Genomic DNA, 27,643 nt, shown 5'->3' on the forward strand with positions numbered 1-27,643 from the left:
ACACTCATAGACTTAACGGACACGGACACACGGAATCAATACACGGACTCAAGACACACACGGACTCAAGACACACACAGAATCAAGACACACATGGACACTGACACGATCCCAAGGTGGAGATAAGGGAGGCAATTTGAGGGGACACAAATGGCATCCTGGACTCAAAACCCCAGGGATAATGGCACGAACACGGACACTAACTAACCTAACCTAAGACTCTGACGGACACGGGGAACATACGGAATCAAGACACACGCGGAAACAAGACACACTCAGGAGACACAACACGAAATCAAGACACATAAGGAAATCAAGGCACAGACCGAATCAAGAAACACAAGGAATCAAGAAACACAAGGAATCAAGACACACACGGAATCAAGAAACACAAGGAATCAAGAAACACAAGGAATCAAGAAAACACAAGGAATCAAGACAAACACGAAACCAAGAAACACAAGGAATCAAGAAACACAAGGAATCAAGAAACACAAGGAATCAAGAAACACAAGGAATCAAGACAAACACGAAACCAAGAAACACAAGGAATCAAGAACACAAGGAATCAAGACACGCACGGAATCAAGACACACACGGAATCAAGACACTCACGGAATCAAGACACACACGGAATCAAGACACGCACGGAATCAAGAAACACAAGGATCAAGAAACACACGGAATCAAGAAACACAAGGAATCAAGAAAACACAAGGAATCAAGACACAAACGGAATCAAGACACACACGGATCAAGACACAAACGGAATCAAGACACACACGGAATCAAGAAACACAAGGAATCAAGAAACACACGGAATCAAGAAACACAAGAAATCAAGACACAAACGGAATCAAGACACACACGGAATCAAGAAACACAAGGAATCAAGGCACAGACGGAATCAAGACACACACGGAATCAAGACACGCACGGAATCAAGAAACACAAGGGAATCAAGAAACACACGGAATCAAGAAACACAAGGAATCAAGAACACAAGGAATCAAGAAACACAAGGAATCAAGACAAACACGGAATCAGAAACACAAGGAATCAAAGAAACACAAGGAATCAAGACACACACGGAATCAAGACACACACGGAATCAAGACACACAAGGAATCAAGAAACAAAAGGAATCAAGAAACACACGGAATCAAGACACACACGGAATTAAGAAACACAAGGAATCAAGACACAAACGGAATCAAGACACACACGGAATCAAGAAACACAAGGATGGACAGACGGAATCAAGACACACACGGAATCAAGAAACACAAGGAATCAAGGCACAGACGGAATCAAGACACACACGGAATCAAGACATACACGGAATCAAGGCACACTCGGAATCAAGAAACACAAGGAATCAAGGCACAGACGGAATCAAGACACACAAGGAATCAAGGCACATAAGGAATCAAGACACACACGGAATCAAGACACACACGGAATCAAGACACACACGGAATCAAGAAACACAAGGAATCAAGGCACAGACGGAATCAAGACACACACGGAATCAAGACATACACGGAATCAAGGCACACTCGGAATCAAGAAACACAAGGAATCAAGGCACAGACGGAATCAAGACACACACGGAATCAAGACATACACGGAATCAAGGCACACTCGGAATCAAGAAACACAAGGAATCAAGGCACAGACGGAATCAAGACACACACGGAATCAAGACACACACGGAATCAAGACACACACGGAATCAAGAAACACAAGGAATCAAGGCACAGACGGAATCAAGACACACACGGAATCAAGACATACACGGAATCAAGGCACACTCGGAATCAAGAAACACAAGGAATCAAGGCACAGACGGAATCAAGACACACACGGAATCAAGACATACACGGAATCAAGGCACACTCGGAATCAAGAAACACAAGGAATCAAGGCACAGACGGAATCAAGACACACAAGGAATCAAGGCACATACGGAATCAAGAAACACAAGGAATCAAGGCACAGACGGAATCAAGACACACACGGAATCAAGACACACAAGAATCAAGCACATACGGAATCAAGACACACACGGACTCAAGACACACATGGACTCAAGACACAAACGGATTCAAGACACACGCGGACTCAAGACACACACGGAATCAAGACACACACGGACACTGACACGATCCCAAGGTGGAGATAAGGGAGGCAATTTGAGGGGACACAAATGGCATCCTGGACTCAATACCCCAGGGATAATGACATAGACACGGACACGGACACGGATACGGACACTCATAGACTCTAACGGACACGGACACACGGAATCAATACACGGACTCAAGACACACACGGACTCAAGACACACACAGAATCAAGACACACATGGACACTGACACGATCCCAAGGTGGAGATAAGGGAGGCAATTTGAGGGGACACAAATGGCATCCTGGACTCAAAACCCCAGGGATAATGGCACGAACACGGACACTAACTAACCTAACCTAAGACTCTGACGGACACGGGAACATACGGAATCAAGACACACGCGGAAACAAGACACACTCAGGAGACACACACGAAATCAAGACACATAAGGAATCAAGTCACAGACCGAATCAAGAAACACAAGGAATCAAGAAACACAAGGAATCAAGACACACACGGAATCAAGAAACACAAGGAATCAAGAAACACAAGGAATCAAGAAACACAAGGAATCAAGACAAACACGAAACCAAGAAACACAAGGAATCAAGAAACACAAGGAATCAAGAAACACAAGGAATCAAGAAACACAAGGAATCAAGACAAACACGAAACCAAGAAACACAAGGAATCAAGAAACACAAGGAATCAAGACACGCACGGAATCAAGACACACACGGAATCAAGACACGCACGGAATCAAGACACACACGGAATCAAGACACGCACGGAATCAAGAAACACAAGGAATCAAGAAACACACGGAATCAAGAAACACAAGGAATCAAGAAACACAAGGAATCAAGACACAAACGGAATCAAGACACACACGGAATCAAGACACAAACGGAATCAAGACACACACGGAATCAAGAAACACAAGGAATCAAGAAACACACGGAATCAAGAAACACAAGGAATCAAGACACAAACGGAATCAAGACACACACGGAATCAAGAAACACAAGGAATCAAGGCACAGACGGAATCAAGACACACACGGAATCAAGACACGCACGGAATCAAGAAACACAAGGAATAAAGAAACACACGGAATCAAGAAACACAAGGAATCAAGAAACACAAGGAATCAAGAAACACAAGGAATCAAGACAAACACGGAATCAAGAAACACAAGGAATCAAGAAACACAAGGAATCAAGACACACACGGAATCAAGACACACACGGAATCAAGACACACAAGGAATCAAAACAAAAGGAATCAAGAAACACACGGAATCAAGACACACACGGAATTAAGAAACACAAGGAATCAAGACACAAACGGAATCAAGACACACACGGAATCAAGAAACACAAGGAATGCACAGACGGAATCAAGACACACACGGAATCAAGACACACACGGAATCAAGAAACACAAGGAATCAAGGCACAGACGGAATCAAGACACACACGGAATCAAGACATACACGGAATCAAGGCACACTCGGAATCAAGAAACACAAGGAATCAAGGCACAGACGGAATCAAGACACACACGGAATCAAGACATACACGGAATCAAGGCACACTCGGAATCAAGAAACACAAGGAATCAAGGCACAGACGGAATCAAGACACACAAGGAATCAAGGCACATACGGAATCAAGAAACACAAGGAATCAAGGCACAGACGGAATCAAGCACACACGGAATCAAGACACACAAGGAATCAAGGCACATACGGAATCAAGACAACACGGAATCAAGACACACGGAATCAACAAACACACGGAATCAAGACACACACGGAATCAAGACACAAACGGAATCAAGACACACACGGAATCAAGAAACACAAGGAATCAAGGCACAGACGGAATCAAGACACACACGGAATCAAGACACACACGGAATCAAGACACGCACGGAATCAAGAAACACAAGGAATCAAGACACACACGGAATCAAGAAACACAAGGAATCAAGACACACACGGAATCAAGAAACACAAGGAATCAAAACTCAACTCAAGACACATACACGGACAGAGATAAAAAATTTAAACATCTAAGGAATGTGGCGTTTTTTTGTTTTTTTTTATCAAAAAAACTGTTTTAAATTTGTCAACGTGAGAACTGCCAGAAGGTCAATCATCGGCTGTCCAGAGAATCTATCGAACCTGATGCTGCTACAGGAGAGGACAATATGTGCCCTGTAATTGCAACCGTTTCGACAGGCTCGAACGCAGGTCTATCCGGATTAAGAATATGTTCTATCCAACTTGGATAGAACATGTTCAAAGTAGCAAAGTAACTTGTGTAAAGAAGAATGAACCTTTTTTTTCAACCTATGCGAGACAAATAATTGAATATGCAGCCCCAGCCTTTTTTCCAACAGAGCTGAGAGTTATGAGTTACATAACTTCTGGAAAACTACTTGAGCAATTGATTGATGGTTGAGAGGTGGGACCAAAGATCTGAATATCAAACCTAGCAAACACAACTAGGTGAATACAACTAGGTGAGAACAAACTTACAAAAACCCACAGTTGTAGATGCAAACTCCATTCATAATTTTAAAAGTTGATATGACAGGAAACCAGGACAGGAGACCAGGAGTCATTGCTTTAAACAACCGGCGGCTATATTGTCAGCGTTCAAAAACTGATGCTCAGTCCTGCAAGTACAAATAGGTGAGTACACAGAAATATGAAACATGTGTGTGTTCCTTCTAGACACAGTTCCTAGTTCAGTTCTAGTTCCTTCTAGATCGGGGATTCCTGGATCGAAACCCGGCCAGGCAGGACTGAAATTATTGGTAGCGTTTCCTATCACCTAATGCCTCTGTTCTCCTAGCAGTAAACAGGTATCCAGGAGTTGTGAGCTTCATGTAGGGTTGCATCCTAGTGAGGGTCAGTCAGGGTGTTCGATCTTGTGAGGTGGGTGTTGGTTAGGTTTAGGTTAGGTTTAGGTTGGTTAGGTTAGGTTAGGTTTAGGTTAAGTTTGGTTAGGTTAGGTTAGGTTAGGTTAAGTTTGGTTAGGTTAGGTTAGGTTAGGTTAAGTTTGGTTAGGTTAGGTTTGGTTAGTTAGGTTAGGTTAGGTTAGGTTAGGTTAGGTTAGGTTTAGGTTAGGTTAGGTTAGGTTAGGTTTGTTAGGTTAGGTTTGGTTAGGTTTAGGTTAGGTTAGGTTAGGTTAGTTAGGTTAGGTTAGGTTAGGTTAGGTTAGGTTAGGTTAGGTTAGTTAGGTTAGGTTAGGTTTAGGTTAGGTTAGGTTAGGTTAGGTTAGGTTAGTTAGGTTAGGTTACGTTAGTTAGGTTAGGTTAGGTTAAGTTTGGTTAGGTTAGGTTAGGTTAGGTTAGGTTAGGTTAGGTTAGGTTAGGTTACGTTAGTTAGGTTAGGTTAGGTTAAGTTTGGTTAGGTTAGGTTAGGTTAAGTTTGGTTAGGTTAGGTTTGGTTAGGTTAGGTTAGGTTTAGGTTAGGTGAGGTTAAGTTTGGTTAGGTTAGGTTAGGTTAAGTTTGGTTAGGTTAGGTTTGGTTAGGTTAGGTTAGGTTAGGTTTAGGTTAGGTTAGGTTAGGTTAGGTTAGGTTAGGTTAGGTTAGGTTTAGGTTAGGTTAGGTTAGGTTAGGTTTGTTAGGTTAGGTTTGGTTAGGTTTAGGTTAGGTTAGGTTAGTTAGGTTAGGTTTGGTTAGGTTTAGGTTAGGTTAGGTTAGGTTTGTTAGGTTAGGTTTAGGTTAGGTTAGGTTAGGTTAGGTTAGTTAGGTTAGGTTTGGTTAGGTTTAGGTTAGGTTAGGTTAGGTTAGGTTACGTTAGTTAGGTTAGGTTAGGTTAGGTTTGGTTAGGTTTAGGTTAGGTTAGTTAGGTTAGGTTAGGTTAGATTAGGTTAGGTTAGTTAGGTTAGGTTTGGTTAGGTTAGGTTACGTTACGTTAGTTAGGTTAGGTTAGATTAGTTAGGTTAGGTTAGTTAGGTTAGGTTAGGTGAGGTTAGTTAGGTTAGGTTTGGTTTGGTTAGCTTAGTTAGGTAAGTTAGGTAGATTGGGTTTAGGTGTAGGTTAGGTTAGATTTAGATTAGGTTAAGTTATATTAGGTTTGGTTTTAGATTGTGGTAGGTTATAGGTTAGGGTAGGGTATAGGTTAGGCTAGGTTAAGTTAGGAAATAGGCCAAGAGTTATTGCTATAAACAACCGACGGCTTAAAGGCAGACTCTAAGATTAACGCTCGATCCTCCTGGCACAAATAGGTGAGTACACATATATGTAACATGAATGATGTGTTCCTTCTCGACTCTCAATAAGGGATTCCAGGGTTCGAATCGCGGTCGGGTAGGGCTGTAATTGTTGGTAGCGTTTCCTATCACCCAATGCACCTGTTCACCTAGCAGTAAATAGGTATCCAGGAGTTAGTGAGCTACTAGCATCCTGTTGAGTGAGGGTTAGTTTAACCTTGTGGGGTGGGTGTTGGAGACCACTTTATAATCCTAACATGTATATATAGACTGCCTGACTGCCTGTCCCCCGACTCAAAGAAGTTATATGTATTGACTCAATGAAGCCTAAGAGAACATAATCCAAGGCCTAAGAGTAGTCATTCGTGCTTAGAAGAGGATTGTTTAGGTTTTATAAATAGCGGCGGGTGGCATTTATAAGTGATTTGTGCGAGATCAATGGCATCCAAACATTTCCATGTTGGTGCTATAGTCCACTTTTGGTTGGTTTGTTTGACTATAAGAACTATCATTAATGGAGAATTGGCTGGTATGTGTGAGTATCCTCCGCCGCAGTTACCATTATCATCACTCACTCACTCACAAGTTATTGGTTACCACTTGTATGCAATAACAACGGCCATACTACCACTTAAAGGACACTGCTTCTCGTCCCATTAGCCAAGTTAAGCAACTTTCAATTTGGTTAGTAATTGGATGGGTAACCTGCCTGGTAACACCAACTGCTAGTACTGCTGATGGCATTCATATTTGGACAGTCCCTGTGGATCAGTGGTAAGGCACTCACCTCGCGCTTCTCAAGCGATTTCGCCTGGGTTCATATCCTGGCTGGCAGGGGAAGAGCGGATTGACTAGGCACCAATCCTTAACTTAACGATTCTCTTCACGAAGCAGTGAATGGGTACCTGGTTGTTAAACGGTTTGTCGGGTTGTGTTCCAGGGAAAATTAACAATGAGTTTGTGTGTACTCACCTAATTGTACTCACCTTATTGTGCTTGCGGGGGTTGAGCTCTGGCTCTTTGGTCTGCCTCTCAACCGTCAATCAACAGGAGTACTGGTTCCTGAGCCTATTGGGCTCTATCATATCTACACTTGAAACTGTGTATGGAGTCAGCCTCCACCACATCACTTCCTAATGCATTCCATTTGTCAACTACTCTGACACTAAAAAAGTTCTTTCTAATATCTCTGTGGCTCATTTGGGCACTCAGTTTCCACCTGTGTCCCCTAGTACGTGTGCCCCTTGTTTTAAATAGCCTACCTTTATCTACCCTATCGATTCCCTTGAGAATCTTGAATGTGGTGATCATGTCCCCCTTAACTCTTCTGTCTTCCAACGAAGTGAGGTTTAATTCCCGTAGTCTCTCCTCGTAGCTCATACCTCTTAGCTCGGGTTCTAGTCTGGTGGCAAACCTTTGAACCTTTTCCAGTTTAGTCTTATGCTTGACTAGATGTGGACTCCATGCTGGAGCTGCATACTTGGGGATTGGTCTGACATATGTGGTATATAATGTTCTCAAAGATTCCTTTCAGTGTGTGTGTATTTTATAAGAAAGAGACACATAAACATGTGTGTGAATGAATATGTACACCAATTAATAGTGAATGGGCTGGCATGTGTGAGTATTAATGTATACTATGGGCCACACTCACTGAAATATGTTGTCTGTGTGTGTACATACGTGTAATTGGAGTGACTTATCCACGTGAATTTATCTGTGTGTGTATATATCCAATATGAGTGATCCTTGTCATAATTGTGACAGTTTCTGCAATTTGACTGTCGAGACTGTATGTATGTTTGTATATATGTGTGTGTGTGTGTGTGTGTGTGTCTGTATATATGTGTGTGTGTGTATATATATATGTGTGTGTGCGCGCGCGCGCACGAATGTCGCGCTCTGAAATATGTACCTATGATTATTAGAGTATACCATTCGAGAAAAAATGTCTAACTATTTATCGGTCCATTCTCTCTCTCTGTGCCGGCCTTCCTGCTAAAACTTGTCCACTCATTATGCTGTTGAATATCTATCTCCAATGGTCATTTACCATTAATTAATATATTATTAAGCAGATAAAGTCCTTTACAAATATCTTCATCTTTTAAAGCACATATCTTTCTTCTAACATGAATCACTATAACTCATATACTTTCATCAGTTCCAAACACTTTTCTTATTCCTTCCTTAACATCTTTCCTTATATAACCTATCTCCACAAATTAATATCTTAATGATTAACTGGCAACTCCATGCCTTTAACTCAGGCCCCCCCTCTGCAGCTCCCTCGGCCCCCACCCCCCTACCAACACCCTACCCCCCAACCGAGGCCCAAATATAACTACCCCCATACCACAATTACCAGAGACCACCCCCGCCCCCTCCCCCGACCCCCGCCTAACAGAGAAAATGACCGCCACAACGCTATACTTACCCAGCCGAACCGTTCGTTCGCGTATGTACTATTTATTGTTGAAAAAACTTAGAATAAAACAAACCGGATTTTCATTCCCTAGTAAAACACATATATATATGTATACAAAACGAGGCCTAGATTAGCACATATTAGGTATTGGATTGCTTGTTTACCATTCACAAACTCATTTGGACACACACACACCACACTAAATATTAAATAATACATACCTTTAAACACACACACACACACACACACACACGTCAGTTTGCCTAAATTCTCCAATATTCATTCATGAAACTGCCTCACTGGACTGCAACCTCATCGAATAAGCTGTCATGTATTTCTAACTCTCAACACAAACTCACAACTTCACACGTCAATCATTGCAAATGTTGATAAATAGACACTAACTAACCTTACTACGAGATATAAATACAAGTGCAAAATTTGATTCAGAAGGCAACTCCAGCGTGGCCTAGTCGGATAGAACATGTTCTTAATCCGGATAGACCTGCGTTCGAGCCTGTCGAAACGGTTGCAAGTACAGGGCACAGATTTATCTGTGTGTCCCCTCCTGTAGGAGCATCAGTTTCGATAGATTCTCTGGATAGCTGAAGATTGATTGACTGACCCCTTGGAATGTGGGGAAGGGTTGAAATCCGGGGGCCCACGGACGGATACCTGGATCCACTGACCTCGGGCAGGTCTTTCAATTCACCTGGATTTCAGGTGGGGAGAAGGGAGGCAATTTGGGTCGACACAAATAGCTTCCTGGACCCAAAACCCCAAAGACACCCAGACACACGGAATCAAGACGCACACGGCTGCAGGAGACACAAGGACTCAAGACACACGCGGAATCAAGACACACACGGACTCAAGACACACGCGGAATCAAGACACACGCAGACTCAAGACACACGCGGAATCAAGACACACACGGACTCAAGACACACATGGACTCAAGACACAAACGGATTCAAGACACACGCGGACTCAAGACACACACGGAATCAAGACACACACGGACACTGACACGATCCCAAGGTGGAGATAAGGGAGGCAATTTGAGGGGACACAAATGGCATCCTGGACTCAATACCCCAGGGATAATGACATAGACACGGACACGGACACGGATACGGACACTCATAGACTCTAACGGACACGGACACACGGAATCAATACACGGACTCAAGACACACACGGACTCAAGACACACACAGAATCAAGACACACATGGACACTGACACGATCCCAAGGTGGAGATAAGGGAGGCAATTTGAGGGGACACAAATGGCATCCTGGACTCAAAACCCCAGGGATAATGGCACGAACACGGACACTAACTAACCTAACCTAAGACTCTGACGGACACGGGAACATACGGAATCAAGACACACGCGGAAACAAGACACACTCAGGAGACACACACGAAATCAAGACACATAAGGAATCAAGTCACAGACCGAATCAAGAAACACAAGGAATCAAGAAACACAAGGAATCAAGACACACACGGAATCAAGAAACACAAGGAATCAAGAAACACAAGGAATCAAGAAACACAAGGAATCAAGACAAACACGAAACCAAGAAACACAAGGAATCAAGAAACACAAGGAATCAAGAAACACAAGGAATCAAGAAACACAAGGAATCAAGACAAACACGAAACCAAGAAACACAAGGAATCAAGAAACACAAGGAATCAAGACACGCACGGAATCAAGACACACACGGAATCAAGACACGCACGGAATCAAGACACACACGGAATCAAGACACGCACGGAATCAAGAAACACAAGGAATCAAGAAACACACGGAATCAAGAAACACAAGGAATCAAGAAACACAAGGAATCAAGACACAAACGGAATCAAGACACACACGGAATCAAGACACAAACGGAATCAAGACACACACGGAATCAAGAAACACAAGGAATCAAGAAACACACGGAATCAAGAAACACAAGGAATCAAGACACAAACGGAATCAAGACACACACGGAATCAAGAAACACAAGGAATCAAGGCACAGACGGAATCAAGACACACACGGAATCAAGACACGCACGGAATCAAGAAACACTAGGAATAAAGAAACACACGGAATCAAGAAACACAAGGAATCAAGAAACACAAGGAATCAAGAAACACAAGGAATCAAGACAAACACGGAATCAAGAAACACAAGGAATCAAGAAACACAAGGAATCAAGACACACACGGAATCAAGACACACACGGAATCAAGACACACAAGGAATCAAGAAACAAAAGGAATCAAGAAACACACGGAATCAAGACACACACGAAATTAAGAAACACAAGGAATCAAGACACAAACGGAATCAAGACACACACGGAATCAAGAAACACAAGGAATGCACAGACGGAATCAAGACACACACGGAATCAAGACACACACGGAATCAAGAAACACAAGGAATCAAGGCACAGACGGAATCAAGACACACACGGAATCAAGACATACACGGAATCAAGGCACACTCGGAATCAAGAAACACAAGGAATCAAGGCACAGACGGAATCAAGACACACACGGAATCAAGACATACACGGAATCAAGGCACACTCGGAATCAAGAAACACAAGGAATCAAGGCACAGACGGAATCAAGACACACAAGGAATCAAGGCACATACGGAATCAAGAAACACAAGGAATCAAGGCACAGACGGAATCAAGACACACACGGAATCAAGACACACAAGGAATCAAGGCACATACGGAATCAAGACACACACGGAATCAAGACACACGGAATCAACAAACACACGGAATCAAGACACACACGGAATCAAGACACAAACGGAATCAAGACACACACGGAATCAAGAAACACAAGGAATCAAGGCACAGACGGAATCAAGACACACACGGAATCAAGACACACACGGAATCAAGACACGCACGGAATCAAGAAACACAAGGAATCAAGACACACACGGAATCAAGAAACACATGGAATCAAGACACACACGGAATCAAGAAACACAAGGAATCAAAACTCAACTCAAGACACATACACGGACAGAGATAAAAAATTTAAACATCTAAGGAATGTGGCGTTTTTTTGTTTTTTTTTTATCAAAAAAACTGTTTTAAATTTGTCAACGTGAGAACTGCCAGAAGGTCAATCATCGGCTGTCCAGAGAATCTATCGAACCTGATGCTGCTACAGGAGAGGACAATATGTGCCCTGTAATTGCAACCGTTTCGACAGGCTCGAACGCAGGTCTATCCGGATTAAGAATATGTTCTATCCAACTTGGATAGAACATGTTCAAAGTAGCAAAGTAACTTGTGTAAAGAAGAATGAACCTTTTTTTCAACCTATGCGAGACAAATAATTGAATATGCAGCCCCAGCCTTTTTTCCAACAGAGCTGAGAGTTATGAGTTACATAACTTCTGGAAAACTACTTGAGCAATTGATTGATGGTTGAGAGGTGGGACCAAAGATCTGAATATCAAACCTAGCAAACACAACTAGGTGAATACAACTAGGTGAGAACAAACTTACAAAAACCCACAGTTGTAGATGCAAACTCCATTCATAATTTTAAAAGTTGATATGACAGGAAACCAACAGGAGACCAGGAGTCATTGCTTTAAACAACCGGCGGCTATATTGTCAGCGTTCAAAAACTGATGCTCAGTCCTGCAAGTACAAATAGGTGAGTACACAGAAATATGAAACATGTGTGTGTTCCTTCTAGACACAGTTCCTAGTTCAGTTCTAGTTCCTTCTAGATCGGGGATTCCTGGATCGAAACCCGGCCAGGCAGGACTGAAATTATTGGTAGCGTTTCCTATCACCTAATGCCTCTGTTCTCCTAGCAGTAAACAGGTATCCAGGAGTTGTGAGCTTCATGTAGGGTTGCATCCTAGTGAGGGTCAGTCAGGGTGTTCGATCTTGTGAGGTGGGTGTTGGTTAGGTTAGGTTAGGTTAGGTTTGGTTAGGTTAGGTTAGGTTTAGGTTAAGTTTGGTTAGGTTAGGTTAGGTTAGGTTAAGTTTGGTTAGGTTAGGTTAGGTTAGGTTAAGTTTGGTTAGGTTAGGTTTGGTTAGGTTAGGTTAGGTTAGGTTAGGTTAGGTTAGGTTTAGGTTAGGTTAGGTTAGGTTAGGTTTGTTAGGTTAGGTTTGGTTAGGTTTAGGTTAGGTTAGGTTAGGTTAGTTAGGTTAGGTTAGGTTAGGTTAGGTTAGGTTAGGTTAGGTTAGTTAGGTTAGGTTAGGTTTAGGTTAGGTTAGGTTAGGTTAGGTTAGGTTAGTTAGGTTAGGTTACGTTAGTTAGGTTAGGTTAGGTTAAGTTTGGTTAGGTTAGGTTAGGTTAGGTTAGGTTAGGTTAGGTTAGGTTAGGTTACGTTAGTTAGGTTAAGTTAGGTTAAGTTTGGTTAGGTTAGGTTAGGTTAAGTTTGGTTAGGTTAGGTTTGGTTAGGTTAGGTTAGGTTTAGGTTAGGTGAGGTTAAGTTTGGTTAGGTTAGGTTAGGTTAAGTTTGGTTAGGTTAGGTTTGGTTAGGTTAGGTTAGGTTAGGTTTAGGTTAGGTTAGGTTAGGTTAGGTTAGGTTAGGTTAGGTTAGGTTTAGGTTAGGTTAGGTTAGGTTAGGTTTGTTAGGTTAGGTTTGGTTAGGTTTAGGTTAGGTTAGGTTAGTTAGGTTAGGTTTGGTTAGGTTTAGGTTAGGTTAGGTTAGGTTTGTTAGGTTAGGTTTAGGTTAGGTTAGGTTAGGTTAGTTAGGTTAGGTTAGGTTAGGTTAGGTTACGTTAGTTAGGTTAGGTTAGGTTACGTTTGGTTAGGTTTAGGTTAGGTTAGTTAGGTTAGGTTAGGTTAGATTAGGTTAGGTTAGTTAGGTTAGGTTTGGTTAGGTTAGGTTACGTTACGTTAGTTAGGTTAGGTTAGATTAGTTAGGTTAGGTTAGTTAGGTTAGGTTTAGGTTAGGTTAGGTTAGGTTAGGTTTGTTAGGTTAGGTTTGGTTAGGTTTAGGTTAGGTTAGGTTAGGTTAGTTAGGTTAGGTTAGGTTAGGTTAGGTTAGGTTAGGTTAGGTTAGTTAGGTTAGGTTAGGTTTAGGTTAGGTTAGGTTAGGTTAGGTTAGGTTAGTTAGGTTAGGTTACGTTAGTTAGGTTAGGTTAGGTTAAGTTTGGTTAGGTTAGGTTAGGTTAGGTTAGGTTAGGTTAGGTTAGGTTAGGTTACGTTAGTTAGGTTAAGTTAGGTTAAGTTTGGTTAGGTTAGGTTAGGTTAAGTTTGGTTAGGTTAGGTTTGGTTAGGTTAGGTTAGGTTTAGGTTAGGTGAGGTTAAGTTTGGTTAGGTTAGGTTAGGTTAAGTTTGGTTAGGTTAGGTTTGGTTAGGTTAGGTTAGGTTAGGTTTAGGTTAGGTTAGGTTAGGTTAGGTTAGGTTAGGTTAGGTTAGGTTTAGGTTAGGTTAGGTTAGGTTAGGTTTGTTAGGTTAGGTTTGGTTAGGTTTAGGTTAGGTTAGGTTAGTTAGGTTAGGTTTTTAGGTTTAGGTTAGGTTAGGTTAGGTTTGTTAGGTTAGGTTTAGGTTAGGTTAGGTTAGGTTAGTTAGGTTAGGTTAGGTTAGGTTACGTTAGTTAGGTTAGGTTAGGTTAGGTTTGGTTAGGTTTAGGTTAGGTTAGTTAGGTTAGGTTAGGTTAGATTAGGTTAGGTTAGTTAGGTTAGGTTTGGTTAGGTTAGGTTACGTTACGTTAGTTAGGTTAGGTTAGATTAGTTAGGTTAGGTTAGTTAGGTTAGGTTAGGTTAGGTTAGTTAGGTTAGGTTTGGTTTGGTTAGCTTAGTTAGGTAAGTTAGGTAGATTGGGTTTAGGTGTAGGTTAGGTTAGATTTAGATTAGGTTAAGTTATATTAGGTTTGGTTTTAGATTGTGGTAGGTTATAGGTTAGGGTAGGGTATAGGTTAGGCTAGGTTAAGTTAGGAAATAGGCCAAAAGTTATTGCTATAAACAACCGACGGCTTAAAGGCAGACTCTAAGATTAACGCTCGATCCTCCTGGCACAAATAGGTGAGTACACATATATGTAACATGAATGATGTGTTCCTTCTCGACTCTCAATAAGGGATTCCAGGGTTCGAATCGCGGTCGGGTAGGGCTGTAATTGTTGGTAGCGTTTCCTATCACCCAATGCACCTGTTCACCTAGCAGTAAATAGGTATCCAGGAGTTAGTGAGCTACTAGCATCCTGTTGAGTGAGGGTTAGTTTAACCTTGTGGGGTGGGTGTTGGAGACCACTTTATAATCCTAACATGTATATATAGACTGCCTGACTGCCTGTCCCCCGACTCAAAGAAGTTATATGTATTGACTCAATGAAGCCTAAGAGAACATAATCCAAGGCCTAAGAGTAGTCATTCGTGCTTAGAAGAGGATTGTTTAGGTTTTATAAATAGCGGCGGGTGGCATTTATAAGTGATTTGTGCGAGATCAATGGCATCCAAACATTTCCATGTTGGTGCTATAGTCCACTTTTGGTTGGTTTGTTTGACTATAAGAACTATCATTAATGGAGAATTGGCTGGTATGTGTGAGTATCCTCCGCCGCAGTTACCATTATCATCACTCACTCACTCACAAGTTATTGGTTACCACTTGTATGCAATAACAACGGCCATACTACCACTTAAAGGACACTGCTTCTCGTCCCATTAGCCAAGTTAAGCAACTTTCAATTTGGTTAGTAATTGGATGGGTAACCTGCCTGGTAACACCAACTGCTAGTACTGCTGATGGCATTCATATTTGGACAGTCCCTGTGGATCAGTGGTAAGGCACTCACCTCGCGCTTCTCAAGCGATTTCGCCTGGGTTCATATCCTGGCTGGCAGGGGAAGAGCGGATTGACTAGGCACCAATCCTTAACTTAACGATTCTCTTCACGAAGCAGTGAATGGGTACCTGGTTGTTAAACGGTTTGTCGGGTTGTGTTCCAGGGAAAATTAACAATGAGTTTGTGTGTACTCACCTAATTGTACTCACCTTATTGTGCTTGCGGGGGTTGAGCTCTGGCTCTTTGGTCTGCCTCTCAACCGTCAATCAACAGGAGTACTGGTTCCTGAGCCTATTGGGCTCTATCATATCTACACTTGAAACTGTGTATGGAGTCAGCCTCCACCACATCACTTCCTAATGCATTCCATTTGTCAACTACTCTGACACTAAAAAAGTTCTTTCTAATATCTCTGTGGCTCATTTGGGCACTCAGTTTCCACCTGTGTCCCCTAGTACGTGTGCCCCTTGTTTTAAATAGCCTACCTTTTCTACCCTATCGATTCCCTTGAGAATCTTGAATGTGGTGATCATGTCCCCCTTAACTCTTCTGTCTTCCAACGAAGTGAGGTTTAATTCCCGTAGTCTCTCCTCGTAGCTCATACCTCTTAGCTCGGGTTCTAGTCTGGTGGCAAACCTTTGAACCTTTTCCAGTTTAGTCTTATGCTTGACTAGATGTGGACTCCATGCTGGAGCTGCATACTTGGGGATTGGTCTGACATATGTGGTATATAATGTTCTCAAAGATTCCTTTCAGTGTGTGTGTATTTTATAAGAAAGAGACACATAAACATGTGTGTGAATGAATATGTACACCAATTAATAGTGAATGGGCTGGCATGTGTGAGTATTAATGTATACTATGGGCCACACTCACTGAAATATGTTGTCTGTGTGTGTACATACGTGTAATTGGAGTGACTTATCCACGTGAATTTATCTGTGTGTGTATATATCCAATATGAGTGATCCTTGTCATAATTGTGACAGTTTCTGCAATTTGACTGTCGAGACTGTATGTATGTTTGTATATATGTGTGTGTGTGTGTGTGTGTGTGTCTGTATATATGTGTGTGTGTGTGTATATATATATGTGTGTGTGCGCGCGCGCGCACGAATGTCGCGCTCTGAAATATGTACCTATGATTATTAGAGCATACCATTCGAGAAAAAATGTCTAACTATTTATCGGTCCATTCTCTCTCTCTGTGCCGGCCTTCCTGCTAAAACTTGTCCACTCATTATGCTGTTGAATATCTATCTCCAATGGTCATTTACGATTAATTAATATATTATTAAGCAGATAAAGTCCTTTACAAATATCTTCATCTTTTAAAGCACATATCTTTCTTCTAACATGAATCACTATAACTCATATACTTTCATCAGTTCCAAACACTTTTCTTATTCCTTCCTTAACATCTTTCCTTATATAACCTATCTCCACAAATTAATATCTTAATGATTAACTGGCAACTCCATGCCTTTAACTCAGGCCCCCCCTCTGCAGCTCCCTCGGCCCCCACCCCCCTACCAACACCCTACCCCCCAACCGAGGCCCAAATATAACTACCCCCATACCACAATTACCAGAGACCACCCCCGCCCCCTCCCCCGACCCCCGCCTAACAGAGAAAATGACCGCCACAACGCTATACTTACCCAGCCGAACCGTTCGTTCGCGTATGTACTATTTATTGTTGAAAAAACTTAGAATAAAACAAACCGGATTTTCATTCCCTAGTAAAACAATATATATATGTATACAAAACGAGGCCTAGATTAGCACATATTAGGTATTGGATTGCTTGTTTACCATTCACAAACTCATTTGGACACACACACACCACACTAAATATTAAATAATACATACCTTTAAACACACACACACACACACACACACACACGTCAGTTTGCCTAAATTCTCCAATATTCATTCATGAAACTGCCTCACTGGACTGCAACCTCATCGAATAAGCTGTCATGTATTTCTAACTCTCAACACAAACTCACAACTTCACACGTCAATCATTGCAAATGTTGATAAATAGACACTAACTAACCTTACTACGAGATATAAATACAAGTGCAAAATTTGATTCAGAAGGCAACTCCAGCGTGGCCTAGTCGGATAGAACATGTTCTTAATCCGGATAGACCTGCGTTCGAGCCTGTCGAAACGGTTGCAAGTACAGGGCACAGATTTATCTGTGTGTCCCCTCCTGTAGGAGCATCAGTTTCGATAGATTCTCTGGATAGCTGAAGATTGATTGACTGACCCCTTGGAATGTGGGGAAGGGTTGAAATCCGGGGGCCCACGGACGGATACCTGGATCCACTGACCTCGGGCAGGTCTTTCAATTCACCTGGATTTCAGGTGGGGAGAAGGGAGGCAATTTGGGTCGACACAAATAGCTTCCTGGACCCAAAACCCCAAAGACACCCAGACACACGGAATCAAGACGCACACGGCTGCAGGAGACACAAGGACTCAAGACACACGCGGAATCAAGACACACACGGACTCAAGACACACGCGGAATCAAGACACACGCAGACTCAAGACACACGCGGAATCAAGACACACACGGACTCAAGACACACATGGACTCAAGACACAAACGGATTCAAGACACACGCGGACTCAAGACACACACGGAATCAAGACACACACGGACACTGACACGATCCCAAGGTGGAGATAAGGGAGGCAATTTGAGGGGACACAAATGGCATCCTGGACTCAATACCCCAGGGATAATGACATAGACACGGACACGGACACGGATACGGACACTCATAGACTCTAACGGACACGGACACACGGAATCAATACACGGACTCAAGACACACACGGACTCAAGACACACACAGAATCAAGACACACATGGACACTGACACGATCCCAAGGTGGAGATAAGGGAGGCAATTTGAGGGGACACAAATGGCATCCTGGACTCAAAACCCCAGGGATAATGGCACGAACACGGACACTAACTAACCTAACCTAAGACTCTGACGGACACGGGAACATACGGAATCAAGACACACGCGGAAACAAGACACACTCAGGAGACACACACGAAATCAAGACACATAAGGAATCAAGTCACAGACCGAATCAAGAAACACAAGGAATCAAGAAACACAAGGAATCAAGACACACACGGAATCAAGAAACACAAGGAATCAAGAAACACAAGGAATCAAGAAACACAAGGAATCAAGACAAACACGAAACCAAGAAACACAAGGAATCAAGAAACACAAGGAATCAAGAAACACAAGGAATCAAGAAACACAAGGAATCAAGACAAACACGAAACCAAGAAACACAAGGAATCAAGAAACACAAGGAATCAAGACACGCACGGAATCAAGACACACACGGAATCAAGACACGCACGGAATCAAGACACACACGGAATCAAGACACGCACGGAATCAAGAAACACAAGGAATCAAGAAACACACGGAATCAAGAAACACAAGGAATCAAGAAACACAAGGAATCAAGACACAAACGGAATCAAGACACACACGGAATCAAGACACAAACGGAATCAAGACACACACGGAATCAAGAAACACAAGGAATCAAGAAACACACGGAATCAAGAAACACAAGGAATCAAGACACAAACGGAATCAAGACACACACGGAATCAAGAAACACAAGGAATCAAGGCACAGACGGAATCAAGACACACACGGAATCAAGACACGCACGGAATCAAGAAACACTAGGAATAAAGAAACACACGGAATCAAGAAACACAAGGAATCAAGAAACACAAGGAATCAAGAAACACAAGGAATCAAGACAAACACGGAATCAAGAAACACAAGGAATCAAGAAACACAAGGAATCAAGACACACACGGAATCAAGACACACACGGAATCAAGACACACAAGGAATCAAGAAACAAAAGGAATCAAGAAACACACGGAATCAAGACACACACGAAATTAAGAAACACAAGGAATCAAGACACAAACGGAATCAAGACACACACGGAATCAAGAAACACAAGGAATGCACAGACGGAATCAAGACACACACGGAATCAAGACACACACGGAATCAAGAAACACAAGGAATCAAGGCACAGACGGAATCAAGACACACACGGAATCAAGACATACACGGAATCAAGGCACACTCGGAATCAAGAAACACAAGGAATCAAGGCACAGACGGAATCAAGACACACACGGAATCAAGACATACACGGAATCAAGGCACACTCGGAATCAAGAAACACAAGGAATCAAGGCACAGACGGAATCAAGACACACAAGGAATCAAGGCACATACGGAATCAAGAAACACAAGGAATCAAGGCACAGACGGAATCAAGACACACACGGAATCAAGACACACAAGGAATCAAGGCACATACGGAATCAAGACACACACGGAATCAAGACACACGGAATCAACAAACACACGGAATCAAGACACACACGGAATCAAGACACAAACGGAATCAAGACACACACGGAATCAAGAAACACAAGGAATCAAGGCACAGACGGAATCAAGACACACACGGAATCAAGACACACACGGAATCAAGACACGCACGGAATCAAGAAACACAAGGAATCAAGACACACACGGAATCAAGAAACACATGGAATCAAGACACACACGGAATCAAGAAACACAAGGAATCAAAACTCAACTCAAGACACATACACGGACAGAGATAAAAAATTTAAACATCTAAGGAATGTGGCGTTTTTTTGTTTTTTTTTTATCAAAAAAACTGTTTTAAATTTGTCAACGTGAGAACTGCCAGAAGGTCAATCATCGGCTGTCCAGAGAATCTATCGAACCTGATGCTGCTACAGGAGAGGACAATATGTGCCCTGTAATTGCAACCGTTTCGACAGGCTCGAACGCAGGTCTATCCGGATTAAGAATATGTTCTATCCAACTTGGATAGAACATGTTCAAAGTAGCAAAGTAACTTGTGTAAAGAAGAATGAACCTTTTTTTCAACCTATGCGAGACAAATAATTGAATATGCAGCCCCAGCCTTTTTTCCAACAGAGCTGAGAGTTATGAGTTACATAACTTCTGGAAAACTACTTGAGCAATTGATTGATGGTTGAGAGGTGGGACCAAAGATCTGAATATCAAACCTAGCAAACACAACTAGGTGAATACAACTAGGTGAGAACAAACTTACAAAAACCCACAGTTGTAGATGCAAACTCCATTCATAATTTTAAAAGTTGATATGACAGGAAACCAAGGACCAGGAGTCATTGCTTTAAACAACCGGCGGCTATATTGTCAGCGTTCAAAAACTGATGCTCAGTCCTGCAAGTACAAATAGGTGAGTACACAGAAATATGAAACATGTGTGTGTTCCTTCTAGACACAGTTCCTAGTTCAGTTCTAGTTCCTTCTAGATCGGGGATTCCTGGATCGAAACCCGGCCAGGCAGGACTGAAATTATTGGTAGCGTTTCCTATCACCTAATGCCTCTGTTCTCCTAGCAGTAAACAGGTATCCAGGAGTTGTGAGCTTCATGTAGGGTTGCATCCTAGTGAGGGTCAGTCAGGGTGTTCGATCTTGTGAGGTGGGTGTTGGTTAGGTTAGGTTAGGTTAGGTTTGGTTAGGTAGGTTAGGTTAGGTTTAGGTTAAGTTTGGTTAGGTTAGGTTAGGTTAGGTTAAGTTTGGTTAGGTTAGGTTAGGTTAGGTTAAGTTTGGTTAGGTTAGGTTTGGTTAGGTTAGGTTAGGTTAGGTTAGGTTAGGTTAGGTTTAGGTTAGGTTAGGTTAGGTTAGGTTTGTTAGGTTAGGTTTGGTTAGGTTTAGGTTAGGTTAGGTTAGGTTAGTTAGGTTAGGTTAGGTTAGGTTAGGTTAGGTTAGGTTAGGTTAGTTAGTTAGGTTAGGTTAGGTTTAGGTTAGGTTAGGTTAGGTTAGGTTAGGTTAGTTAGGTTAGGTTACGTTAGTTAGGTTAGGTTAGGTTAAGTTTGGTTAGGTTAGGTTAGGTTAGGTTAGGTTAGGTTAGGTTAGGTTAGGTTAGGTTACGTTAGTTAGGTTAAGTTAGGTTAAGTTTGGTTAGGTTAGGTTAGGTTAAGTTTGGTTAGGTTAGGTTTGGTTAGGTTAGGTTAGGTTTAGGTTAGGTGAGGTTAAGTTTGGTTAGGTTAGGTTAGGTTAAGTTTGGTTAGGTTAGGTTTGGTTAGGTTGGTAGGTTAGGTTAGGTTAGGTTAGGTTAGGTTAGGTTAGGTTAGGTTAGGTTAGGTTTAGGTTAGGTTAGGTTAGGTTAGGTTTGTTAGGTTAGGTTTGGTTAGGTTTAGGTTAGGTTAGGTTAGTTAGGTTAGGTTTGGTTAGGTTTAGGTTAGGTTAGGTTAGGTTTGTTAGGTTAGGTTTAGGTTAGGTTAGGTTAGGTTAGTTAGGTTAGGTTAGGTTAGGTTAGGTTACGTTAGTTAGGTTAGGTTAGGTTACGTTTGGTTAGGTTTAGGTTAGGTTAGTTAGGTTAGGTTAGGTTAGATTAGGTTAGGTTAGTTAGGTTAGGTTTGGTTAGGTTAGGTTACGTTATGTTAGTTAGGTTAGGTTAGATTAGTTAGGTTAGGTTAGTTAGGTTAGGTTTAGGTTAGGTTAGGTTAGGTTAGGTTTGTTAGGTTAGGTTTGGTTAGGTTTAGGTTAGGTTAGGTTAGGTTAGTTAGGTTAGGTTAGGTTAGGTTAGGTTAGGTTAGGTTAGGTTAGTTAGGTTAGGTTAGGTTTAGGTTAGGTTAGGTTAGGTTAGGTTAGGTTAGTTAGGTTAGGTTACGTTAGTTAGGTTAGGTTAGGTTAAGTTTGGTTAGGTTAGGTTAGGTTAGGTTAGGTTAGGTTAGGTTAGGTTAGGTTACGTTAGTTAGGTTAAGTTAGGTTAAGTTTGGTTAGGTTAGGTTAGGTTAAGTTTGGTTAGGTTAGGTTTGGTTAGGTTAGGTTAGGTTTAGGTTAGGTGAGGTTAAGTTTGGTTAGGTTAGGTTAGGTTAAGTTTGGTTAGGTTAGGTTTGGTTAGGTTAGGTTAGGTTAGGTTTAGGTTAGGTTAGGTTAGGTTAGGTTAGGTTTAGGTTAGGTTTAGGTTAGGTTAGGTTAGGTTAGGTTTGTTAGGTTAGGTTTGGTTAGGTTTAGGTTAGGTTAGGTTAGTTAGGTTAGGTTTGGTTAGGTTTAGGTTAGGTTAGGTTAGGTTTGTTAGGTTAGGTTTAGGTTAGGTTAGGTTAGGTTAGTTAGTTAGGTTAGGTTAGGTTAGGTTACGTTAGTTAGGTTAGGTTAGGTTAGGTTTGGTTAGGTTTAGGTTAGGTTAGTTAGGTTAGGTTAGGTTAGATTAGGTTAGGTTAGTTAGGTTAGGTTTGGTTAGGTTAGGTTACGTTACGTTAGTTAGGTTAGGTTAGATTAGTTAGGTTAGGTTAGTTAGGTTAGGTTAGGTTAGGTTAGTTAGGTTAGGTTTGGTTTGGTTAGCTTAGTTAGGTAAGTTAGGTAGATTGGGTTTAGGTGTAGGTTAGGTTAGATTTAGATTAGGTTAAGTTATATTAGGTTTGGTTTTAGATTGTGGTAGGTTATAGGTTAGGGTAGGGTATAGGTTAGGCTAGGTTAAGTTAGGAAATAGGCCAAAAGTTATTGCTATAAACAACCGACGGCTTAAAGGCAGACTCTAAGATTAACGCTCGATCCTCCTGGCACAAATAGGTGAGTACACATATATGTAACATGAATGATGTGTTCCTTCTCGACTCTCAATAAGGGATTCCAGGGTTCGAATCGCGGTCGGGTAGGGCTGTAATTGTTGGTAGCGTTTCCTATCACCCAATGCACCTGTTCACCTAGCAGTAAATAGGTATCCAGGAGTTAGTGAGCTACTAGCATCCTGTTGAGTGAGGGTTAGTTTAACCTTGTGGGGTGGGTGTTGGAGACCACTTTATAATCCTAACATGTATATATAGACTGCCTGACTGCCTGTCCCCCGACTCAAAGAAGTTATATGTATTGACTCAATGAAGCCTAAGAGAACATAATCCAAGGCCTAAGAGTAGTCATTCGTGCTTAGAAGAGGATTGTTTAGGTTTTATAAATAGCGGCGGGTGGCATTTATAAGTGATTTGTGCGAGATCAATGGCATCCAAACATTTCCATGTTGGTGCTATAGTCCACTTTTGGTTGGTTTGTTTGACTATAAGAACTATCATTAATGGAGAATTGGCTGGTATGTGTGAGTATCCTCCGCCGCAGTTACCATTATCATCACTCACTCACTCACAAGTTATTGGTTACCACTTGTATGCAATAACAACGGCCATACTACCACTTAAAGGACACTGCTTCTCGTCCCATTAGCCAAGTTAAGCAACTTTCAATTTGGTTAGTAATTGGATGGGTAACCTGCCTGGTAACACCAACTGCTAGTACTGCTGATGGCATTCATATTTGGACAGTCCCTGTGGATCAGTGGTAAGGCACTCACCTCGCGCTTCTCAAGCGATTTCGCCTGGGTTCATATCCTGGCTGGCAGGGGAAGAGCGGATTGACTAGGCACCAATCCTTAACTTAACGATTCTCTTCACGAAGCAGTGAATGGGTACCTGGTTGTTAAACGGTTTGTCGGGTTGTGTTCCAGGGAAAATTAACAATGAGTTTGTGTGTACTCACCTAATTGTACTCACCTTATTGTGCTTGCGGGGGTTGAGCTCTGGCTCTTTGGTCTGCCTCTCAACCGTCAATCAACAGGAGTACTGGTTCCTGAGCCTATTGGGCTCTATCATATCTACACTTGAAACTGTGTATGGAGTCAGCCTCCACCACATCACTTCCTAATGCATTCCATTTGTCAACTACTCTGACACTAAAAAAGTTCTTTCTAATATCTCTGTGGCTCATTTGGGCACTCAGTTTCCACCTGTGTCCCCTAGTACGTGTGCCCCTTGTTTTAAATAGCCTACCTTTTTCTACCCTATCGATTCCCTTGAGAATCTTGAATGTGGTGATCATGTCCCCCTTAACTCTTCTGTCTTCCAACGAAGTGAGGTTTAATTCCCGTAGTCTCTCCTCGTAGCTCATACCTCTTAGCTCGGGTTCTAGTCTGGTGGCAAACCTTTGAACCTTTTCCAGTTTAGTCTTATGCTTGACTAGATGTGGACTCCATGCTGGAGCTGCATACTTGGGGATTGGTCTGACATATGTGGTATATAATGTTCTCAAAGATTCCTTTCAGTGTGTGTGTATTTTATAAGAAAGAGACACATAAACATGTGTGTGAATGAATATGTACACCAATTAATAGTGAATGGGCTGGCATGTGTGAGTATTAATGTATACTATGGGCCACACTCACTGAAATATGTTGTCTGTGTGTGTACATACGTGTAATTGGAGTGACTTATCCACGTGAATTTATCTGTGTGTGTATATATCCAATATGAGTGATCCTTGTCATAATTGTGACAGTTTCTGCAATTTGACTGTCGAGACTGTATGTATGTTTGTATATATGTGTGTGTGTGTGTGTGTGTGTGTGTGTGTGTCTGTATATATGTGTGTGTGTGTGTATATATATGTGTGTGTGCGCGCGCGCGCACGAATGTCGCGCTCTGAAATATGTACCTATGATTATTAGAGTATACCATTCGAGAAAAAATGTCTAACTATTTATCGGTCCATTCTCTCTCTCTGTGCCGGCCTTCCTGCTAAAACTTGTCCACTCATTATGCTGTTGAATATCTATCTCCAATGGTCATTTACCATTAATTAATATATTATTAAGCAGATAAAGTCCTTTACAAATATCTTCATCTTTTAAAGCACATATCTTTCTTCTAACATGAATCACTATAACTCATATACTTTCATCAGTTCCAAACACTTTTCTTATTCCTTCCTTAACATCTTTCCTTATATAACCTATCTCCACAAATTAATATCTTAATGATTAACTGGCAACTCCATGCCTTTAACTCAGGCCCCCCCTCTGCAGCTCCCTCGGCCCCCACCCCCCTACCAACACCCTACCCCCAACCGAGGCCCAAATATAACTACCCCCATACCACAATTACCAGAGACCACCCCCGCCCCCTCCCCGACCCCCGCCTAACAGAGAAAATGACCGCCACAACGCTATACTTACCCAGCCGAACCGTTCGTTCGCGTATGTACTATTTATTGTTGAAAAAACTTAGAATAAAACAAACCGGATTTTCATTCCCTAGTAAAACACATATATATATGTATACAAAACGAGGCCTAGATTAGCACATATTAGGTATTGGATTGCTTGTTTACCATTCACAAACTCATTTGGACACACACACACCACACTAAATATTAAATAATACATACCTTTAAACACACACACACACACACACACACACACGTCAGTTTGCCTAAATTCTCCAATATTCATTCATGAAACTGCCTCACTGGACTGCAACCTCATCGAATAAGCTGTCATGTATTTCTAACTCTCAACACAAACTCACAACTTCACACGTCAATCATTGCAAATGTTGATAAATAGACACTAACTAACCTTACTACGAGATATAAATACAAGTGCAAAATTTGATTCAGAAGGCAACTCCAGCGTGGCCTAGTCGGATAGAACATGTTCTTAATCCGGATAGACCTGCGTTCGAGCCTGTCGAAACGGTTGCAAGTACAGGGCACAGATTTATCTGTGTGTCCCCTCCTGTAGGAGCATCAGTTTCGATAGATTCTCTGGATAGCTGAAGATTGATTGACTGACCCCTTGGAATGTGGGGAAGGGTTGAAATCCGGGGGCCCACGGACGGATACCTGGATCCACTGACCTCGGGCAGGTCTTTCAATTCACCTGGATTTCAGGTGGGGAGAAGGGAGGCAATTTGGGTCGACACAAATAGCTTCCTGGACCCAAAACCCCAAAGACACCCAGACACACGGAATCAAGACGCACACGGCTGCAGGAGACACAAGGACTCAAGACACACGCGGAATCAAGACACACACGGACTCAAGACACACGCGGAATCAAGACACACGCAGACTCAAGACACACGCGGAATCAAGACACACACGGACTCAAGACACACATGGACTCAAGACACAAACGGATTCAAGACACACGCGGACTCAAGACACACACGGAATCAAGACACACACGGACACTGACACGATCCCAAGGTGGAGATAAGGGAGGCAATTTGAGGGGACACAAATGGCATCCTGGACTCAATACCCCAGGGATAATGACATAGACACGGACACGGACACGGATACGGACACTCATAGACTCTAACGGACACGGACACACGGAATCAATACACGGACTCAAGACACACACGGACTCAAGACACACACAGAATCAAGACACACATGGACACTGACACGATCCCAAGGTGGAGATAAGGGAGGCAATTTGAGGGGACACAAATGGCATCCTGGACTCAAAACCCCAGGGATAATGGCACGAACACGGACACTAACTAACCTAACCTAAGACTCTGACGGACACGGGAACATACGGAATCAAGACACACGCGGAAACAAGACACACTCAGGAGACACACACGAAATCAAGACACATAAGGAATCAAGTCACAGACCGAATCAAGAAACACAAGGAATCAAGAAACACAAGGAATCAAGACACACACGGAATCAAGAAACACAAGGAATCAAGAAACACAAGGAATCAAGAAACACAAGGAATCAAGACAAACACGAAACCAAGAAACACAAGGAATCAAGAAACACAAGGAATCAAGAAACACAAGGAATCAAGAAACACAAGGAATCAAGACAAACACGAAACCAAGAAACACAAGGAATCAAGAAACACAAGGAATCAAGACACGCACGGAATCAAGACACACACGGAATCAAGACACGCACGGAATCAAGACACACACGGAATCAAGACACGCACGGAATCAAGAAACACAAGGAATCAAGAAACACACGGAATCAAGAAACACAAGGAATCAAGAAACACAAGGAATCAAGACACAAACGGAATCAAGACACACACGGAATCAAGACACAAACGGAATCAAGACACACACGGAATCAAGAAACACAAGGAATCAAGAA

Source organism: Procambarus clarkii, unplaced genomic scaffold (assembly GCF_040958095.1).
Source record: "Procambarus clarkii isolate CNS0578487 unplaced genomic scaffold, FALCON_Pclarkii_2.0 HiC_scaffold_109, whole genome shotgun sequence".
Lineage (NCBI taxonomy): Eukaryota > Metazoa > Arthropoda > Malacostraca > Decapoda > Cambaridae > Procambarus > Procambarus clarkii.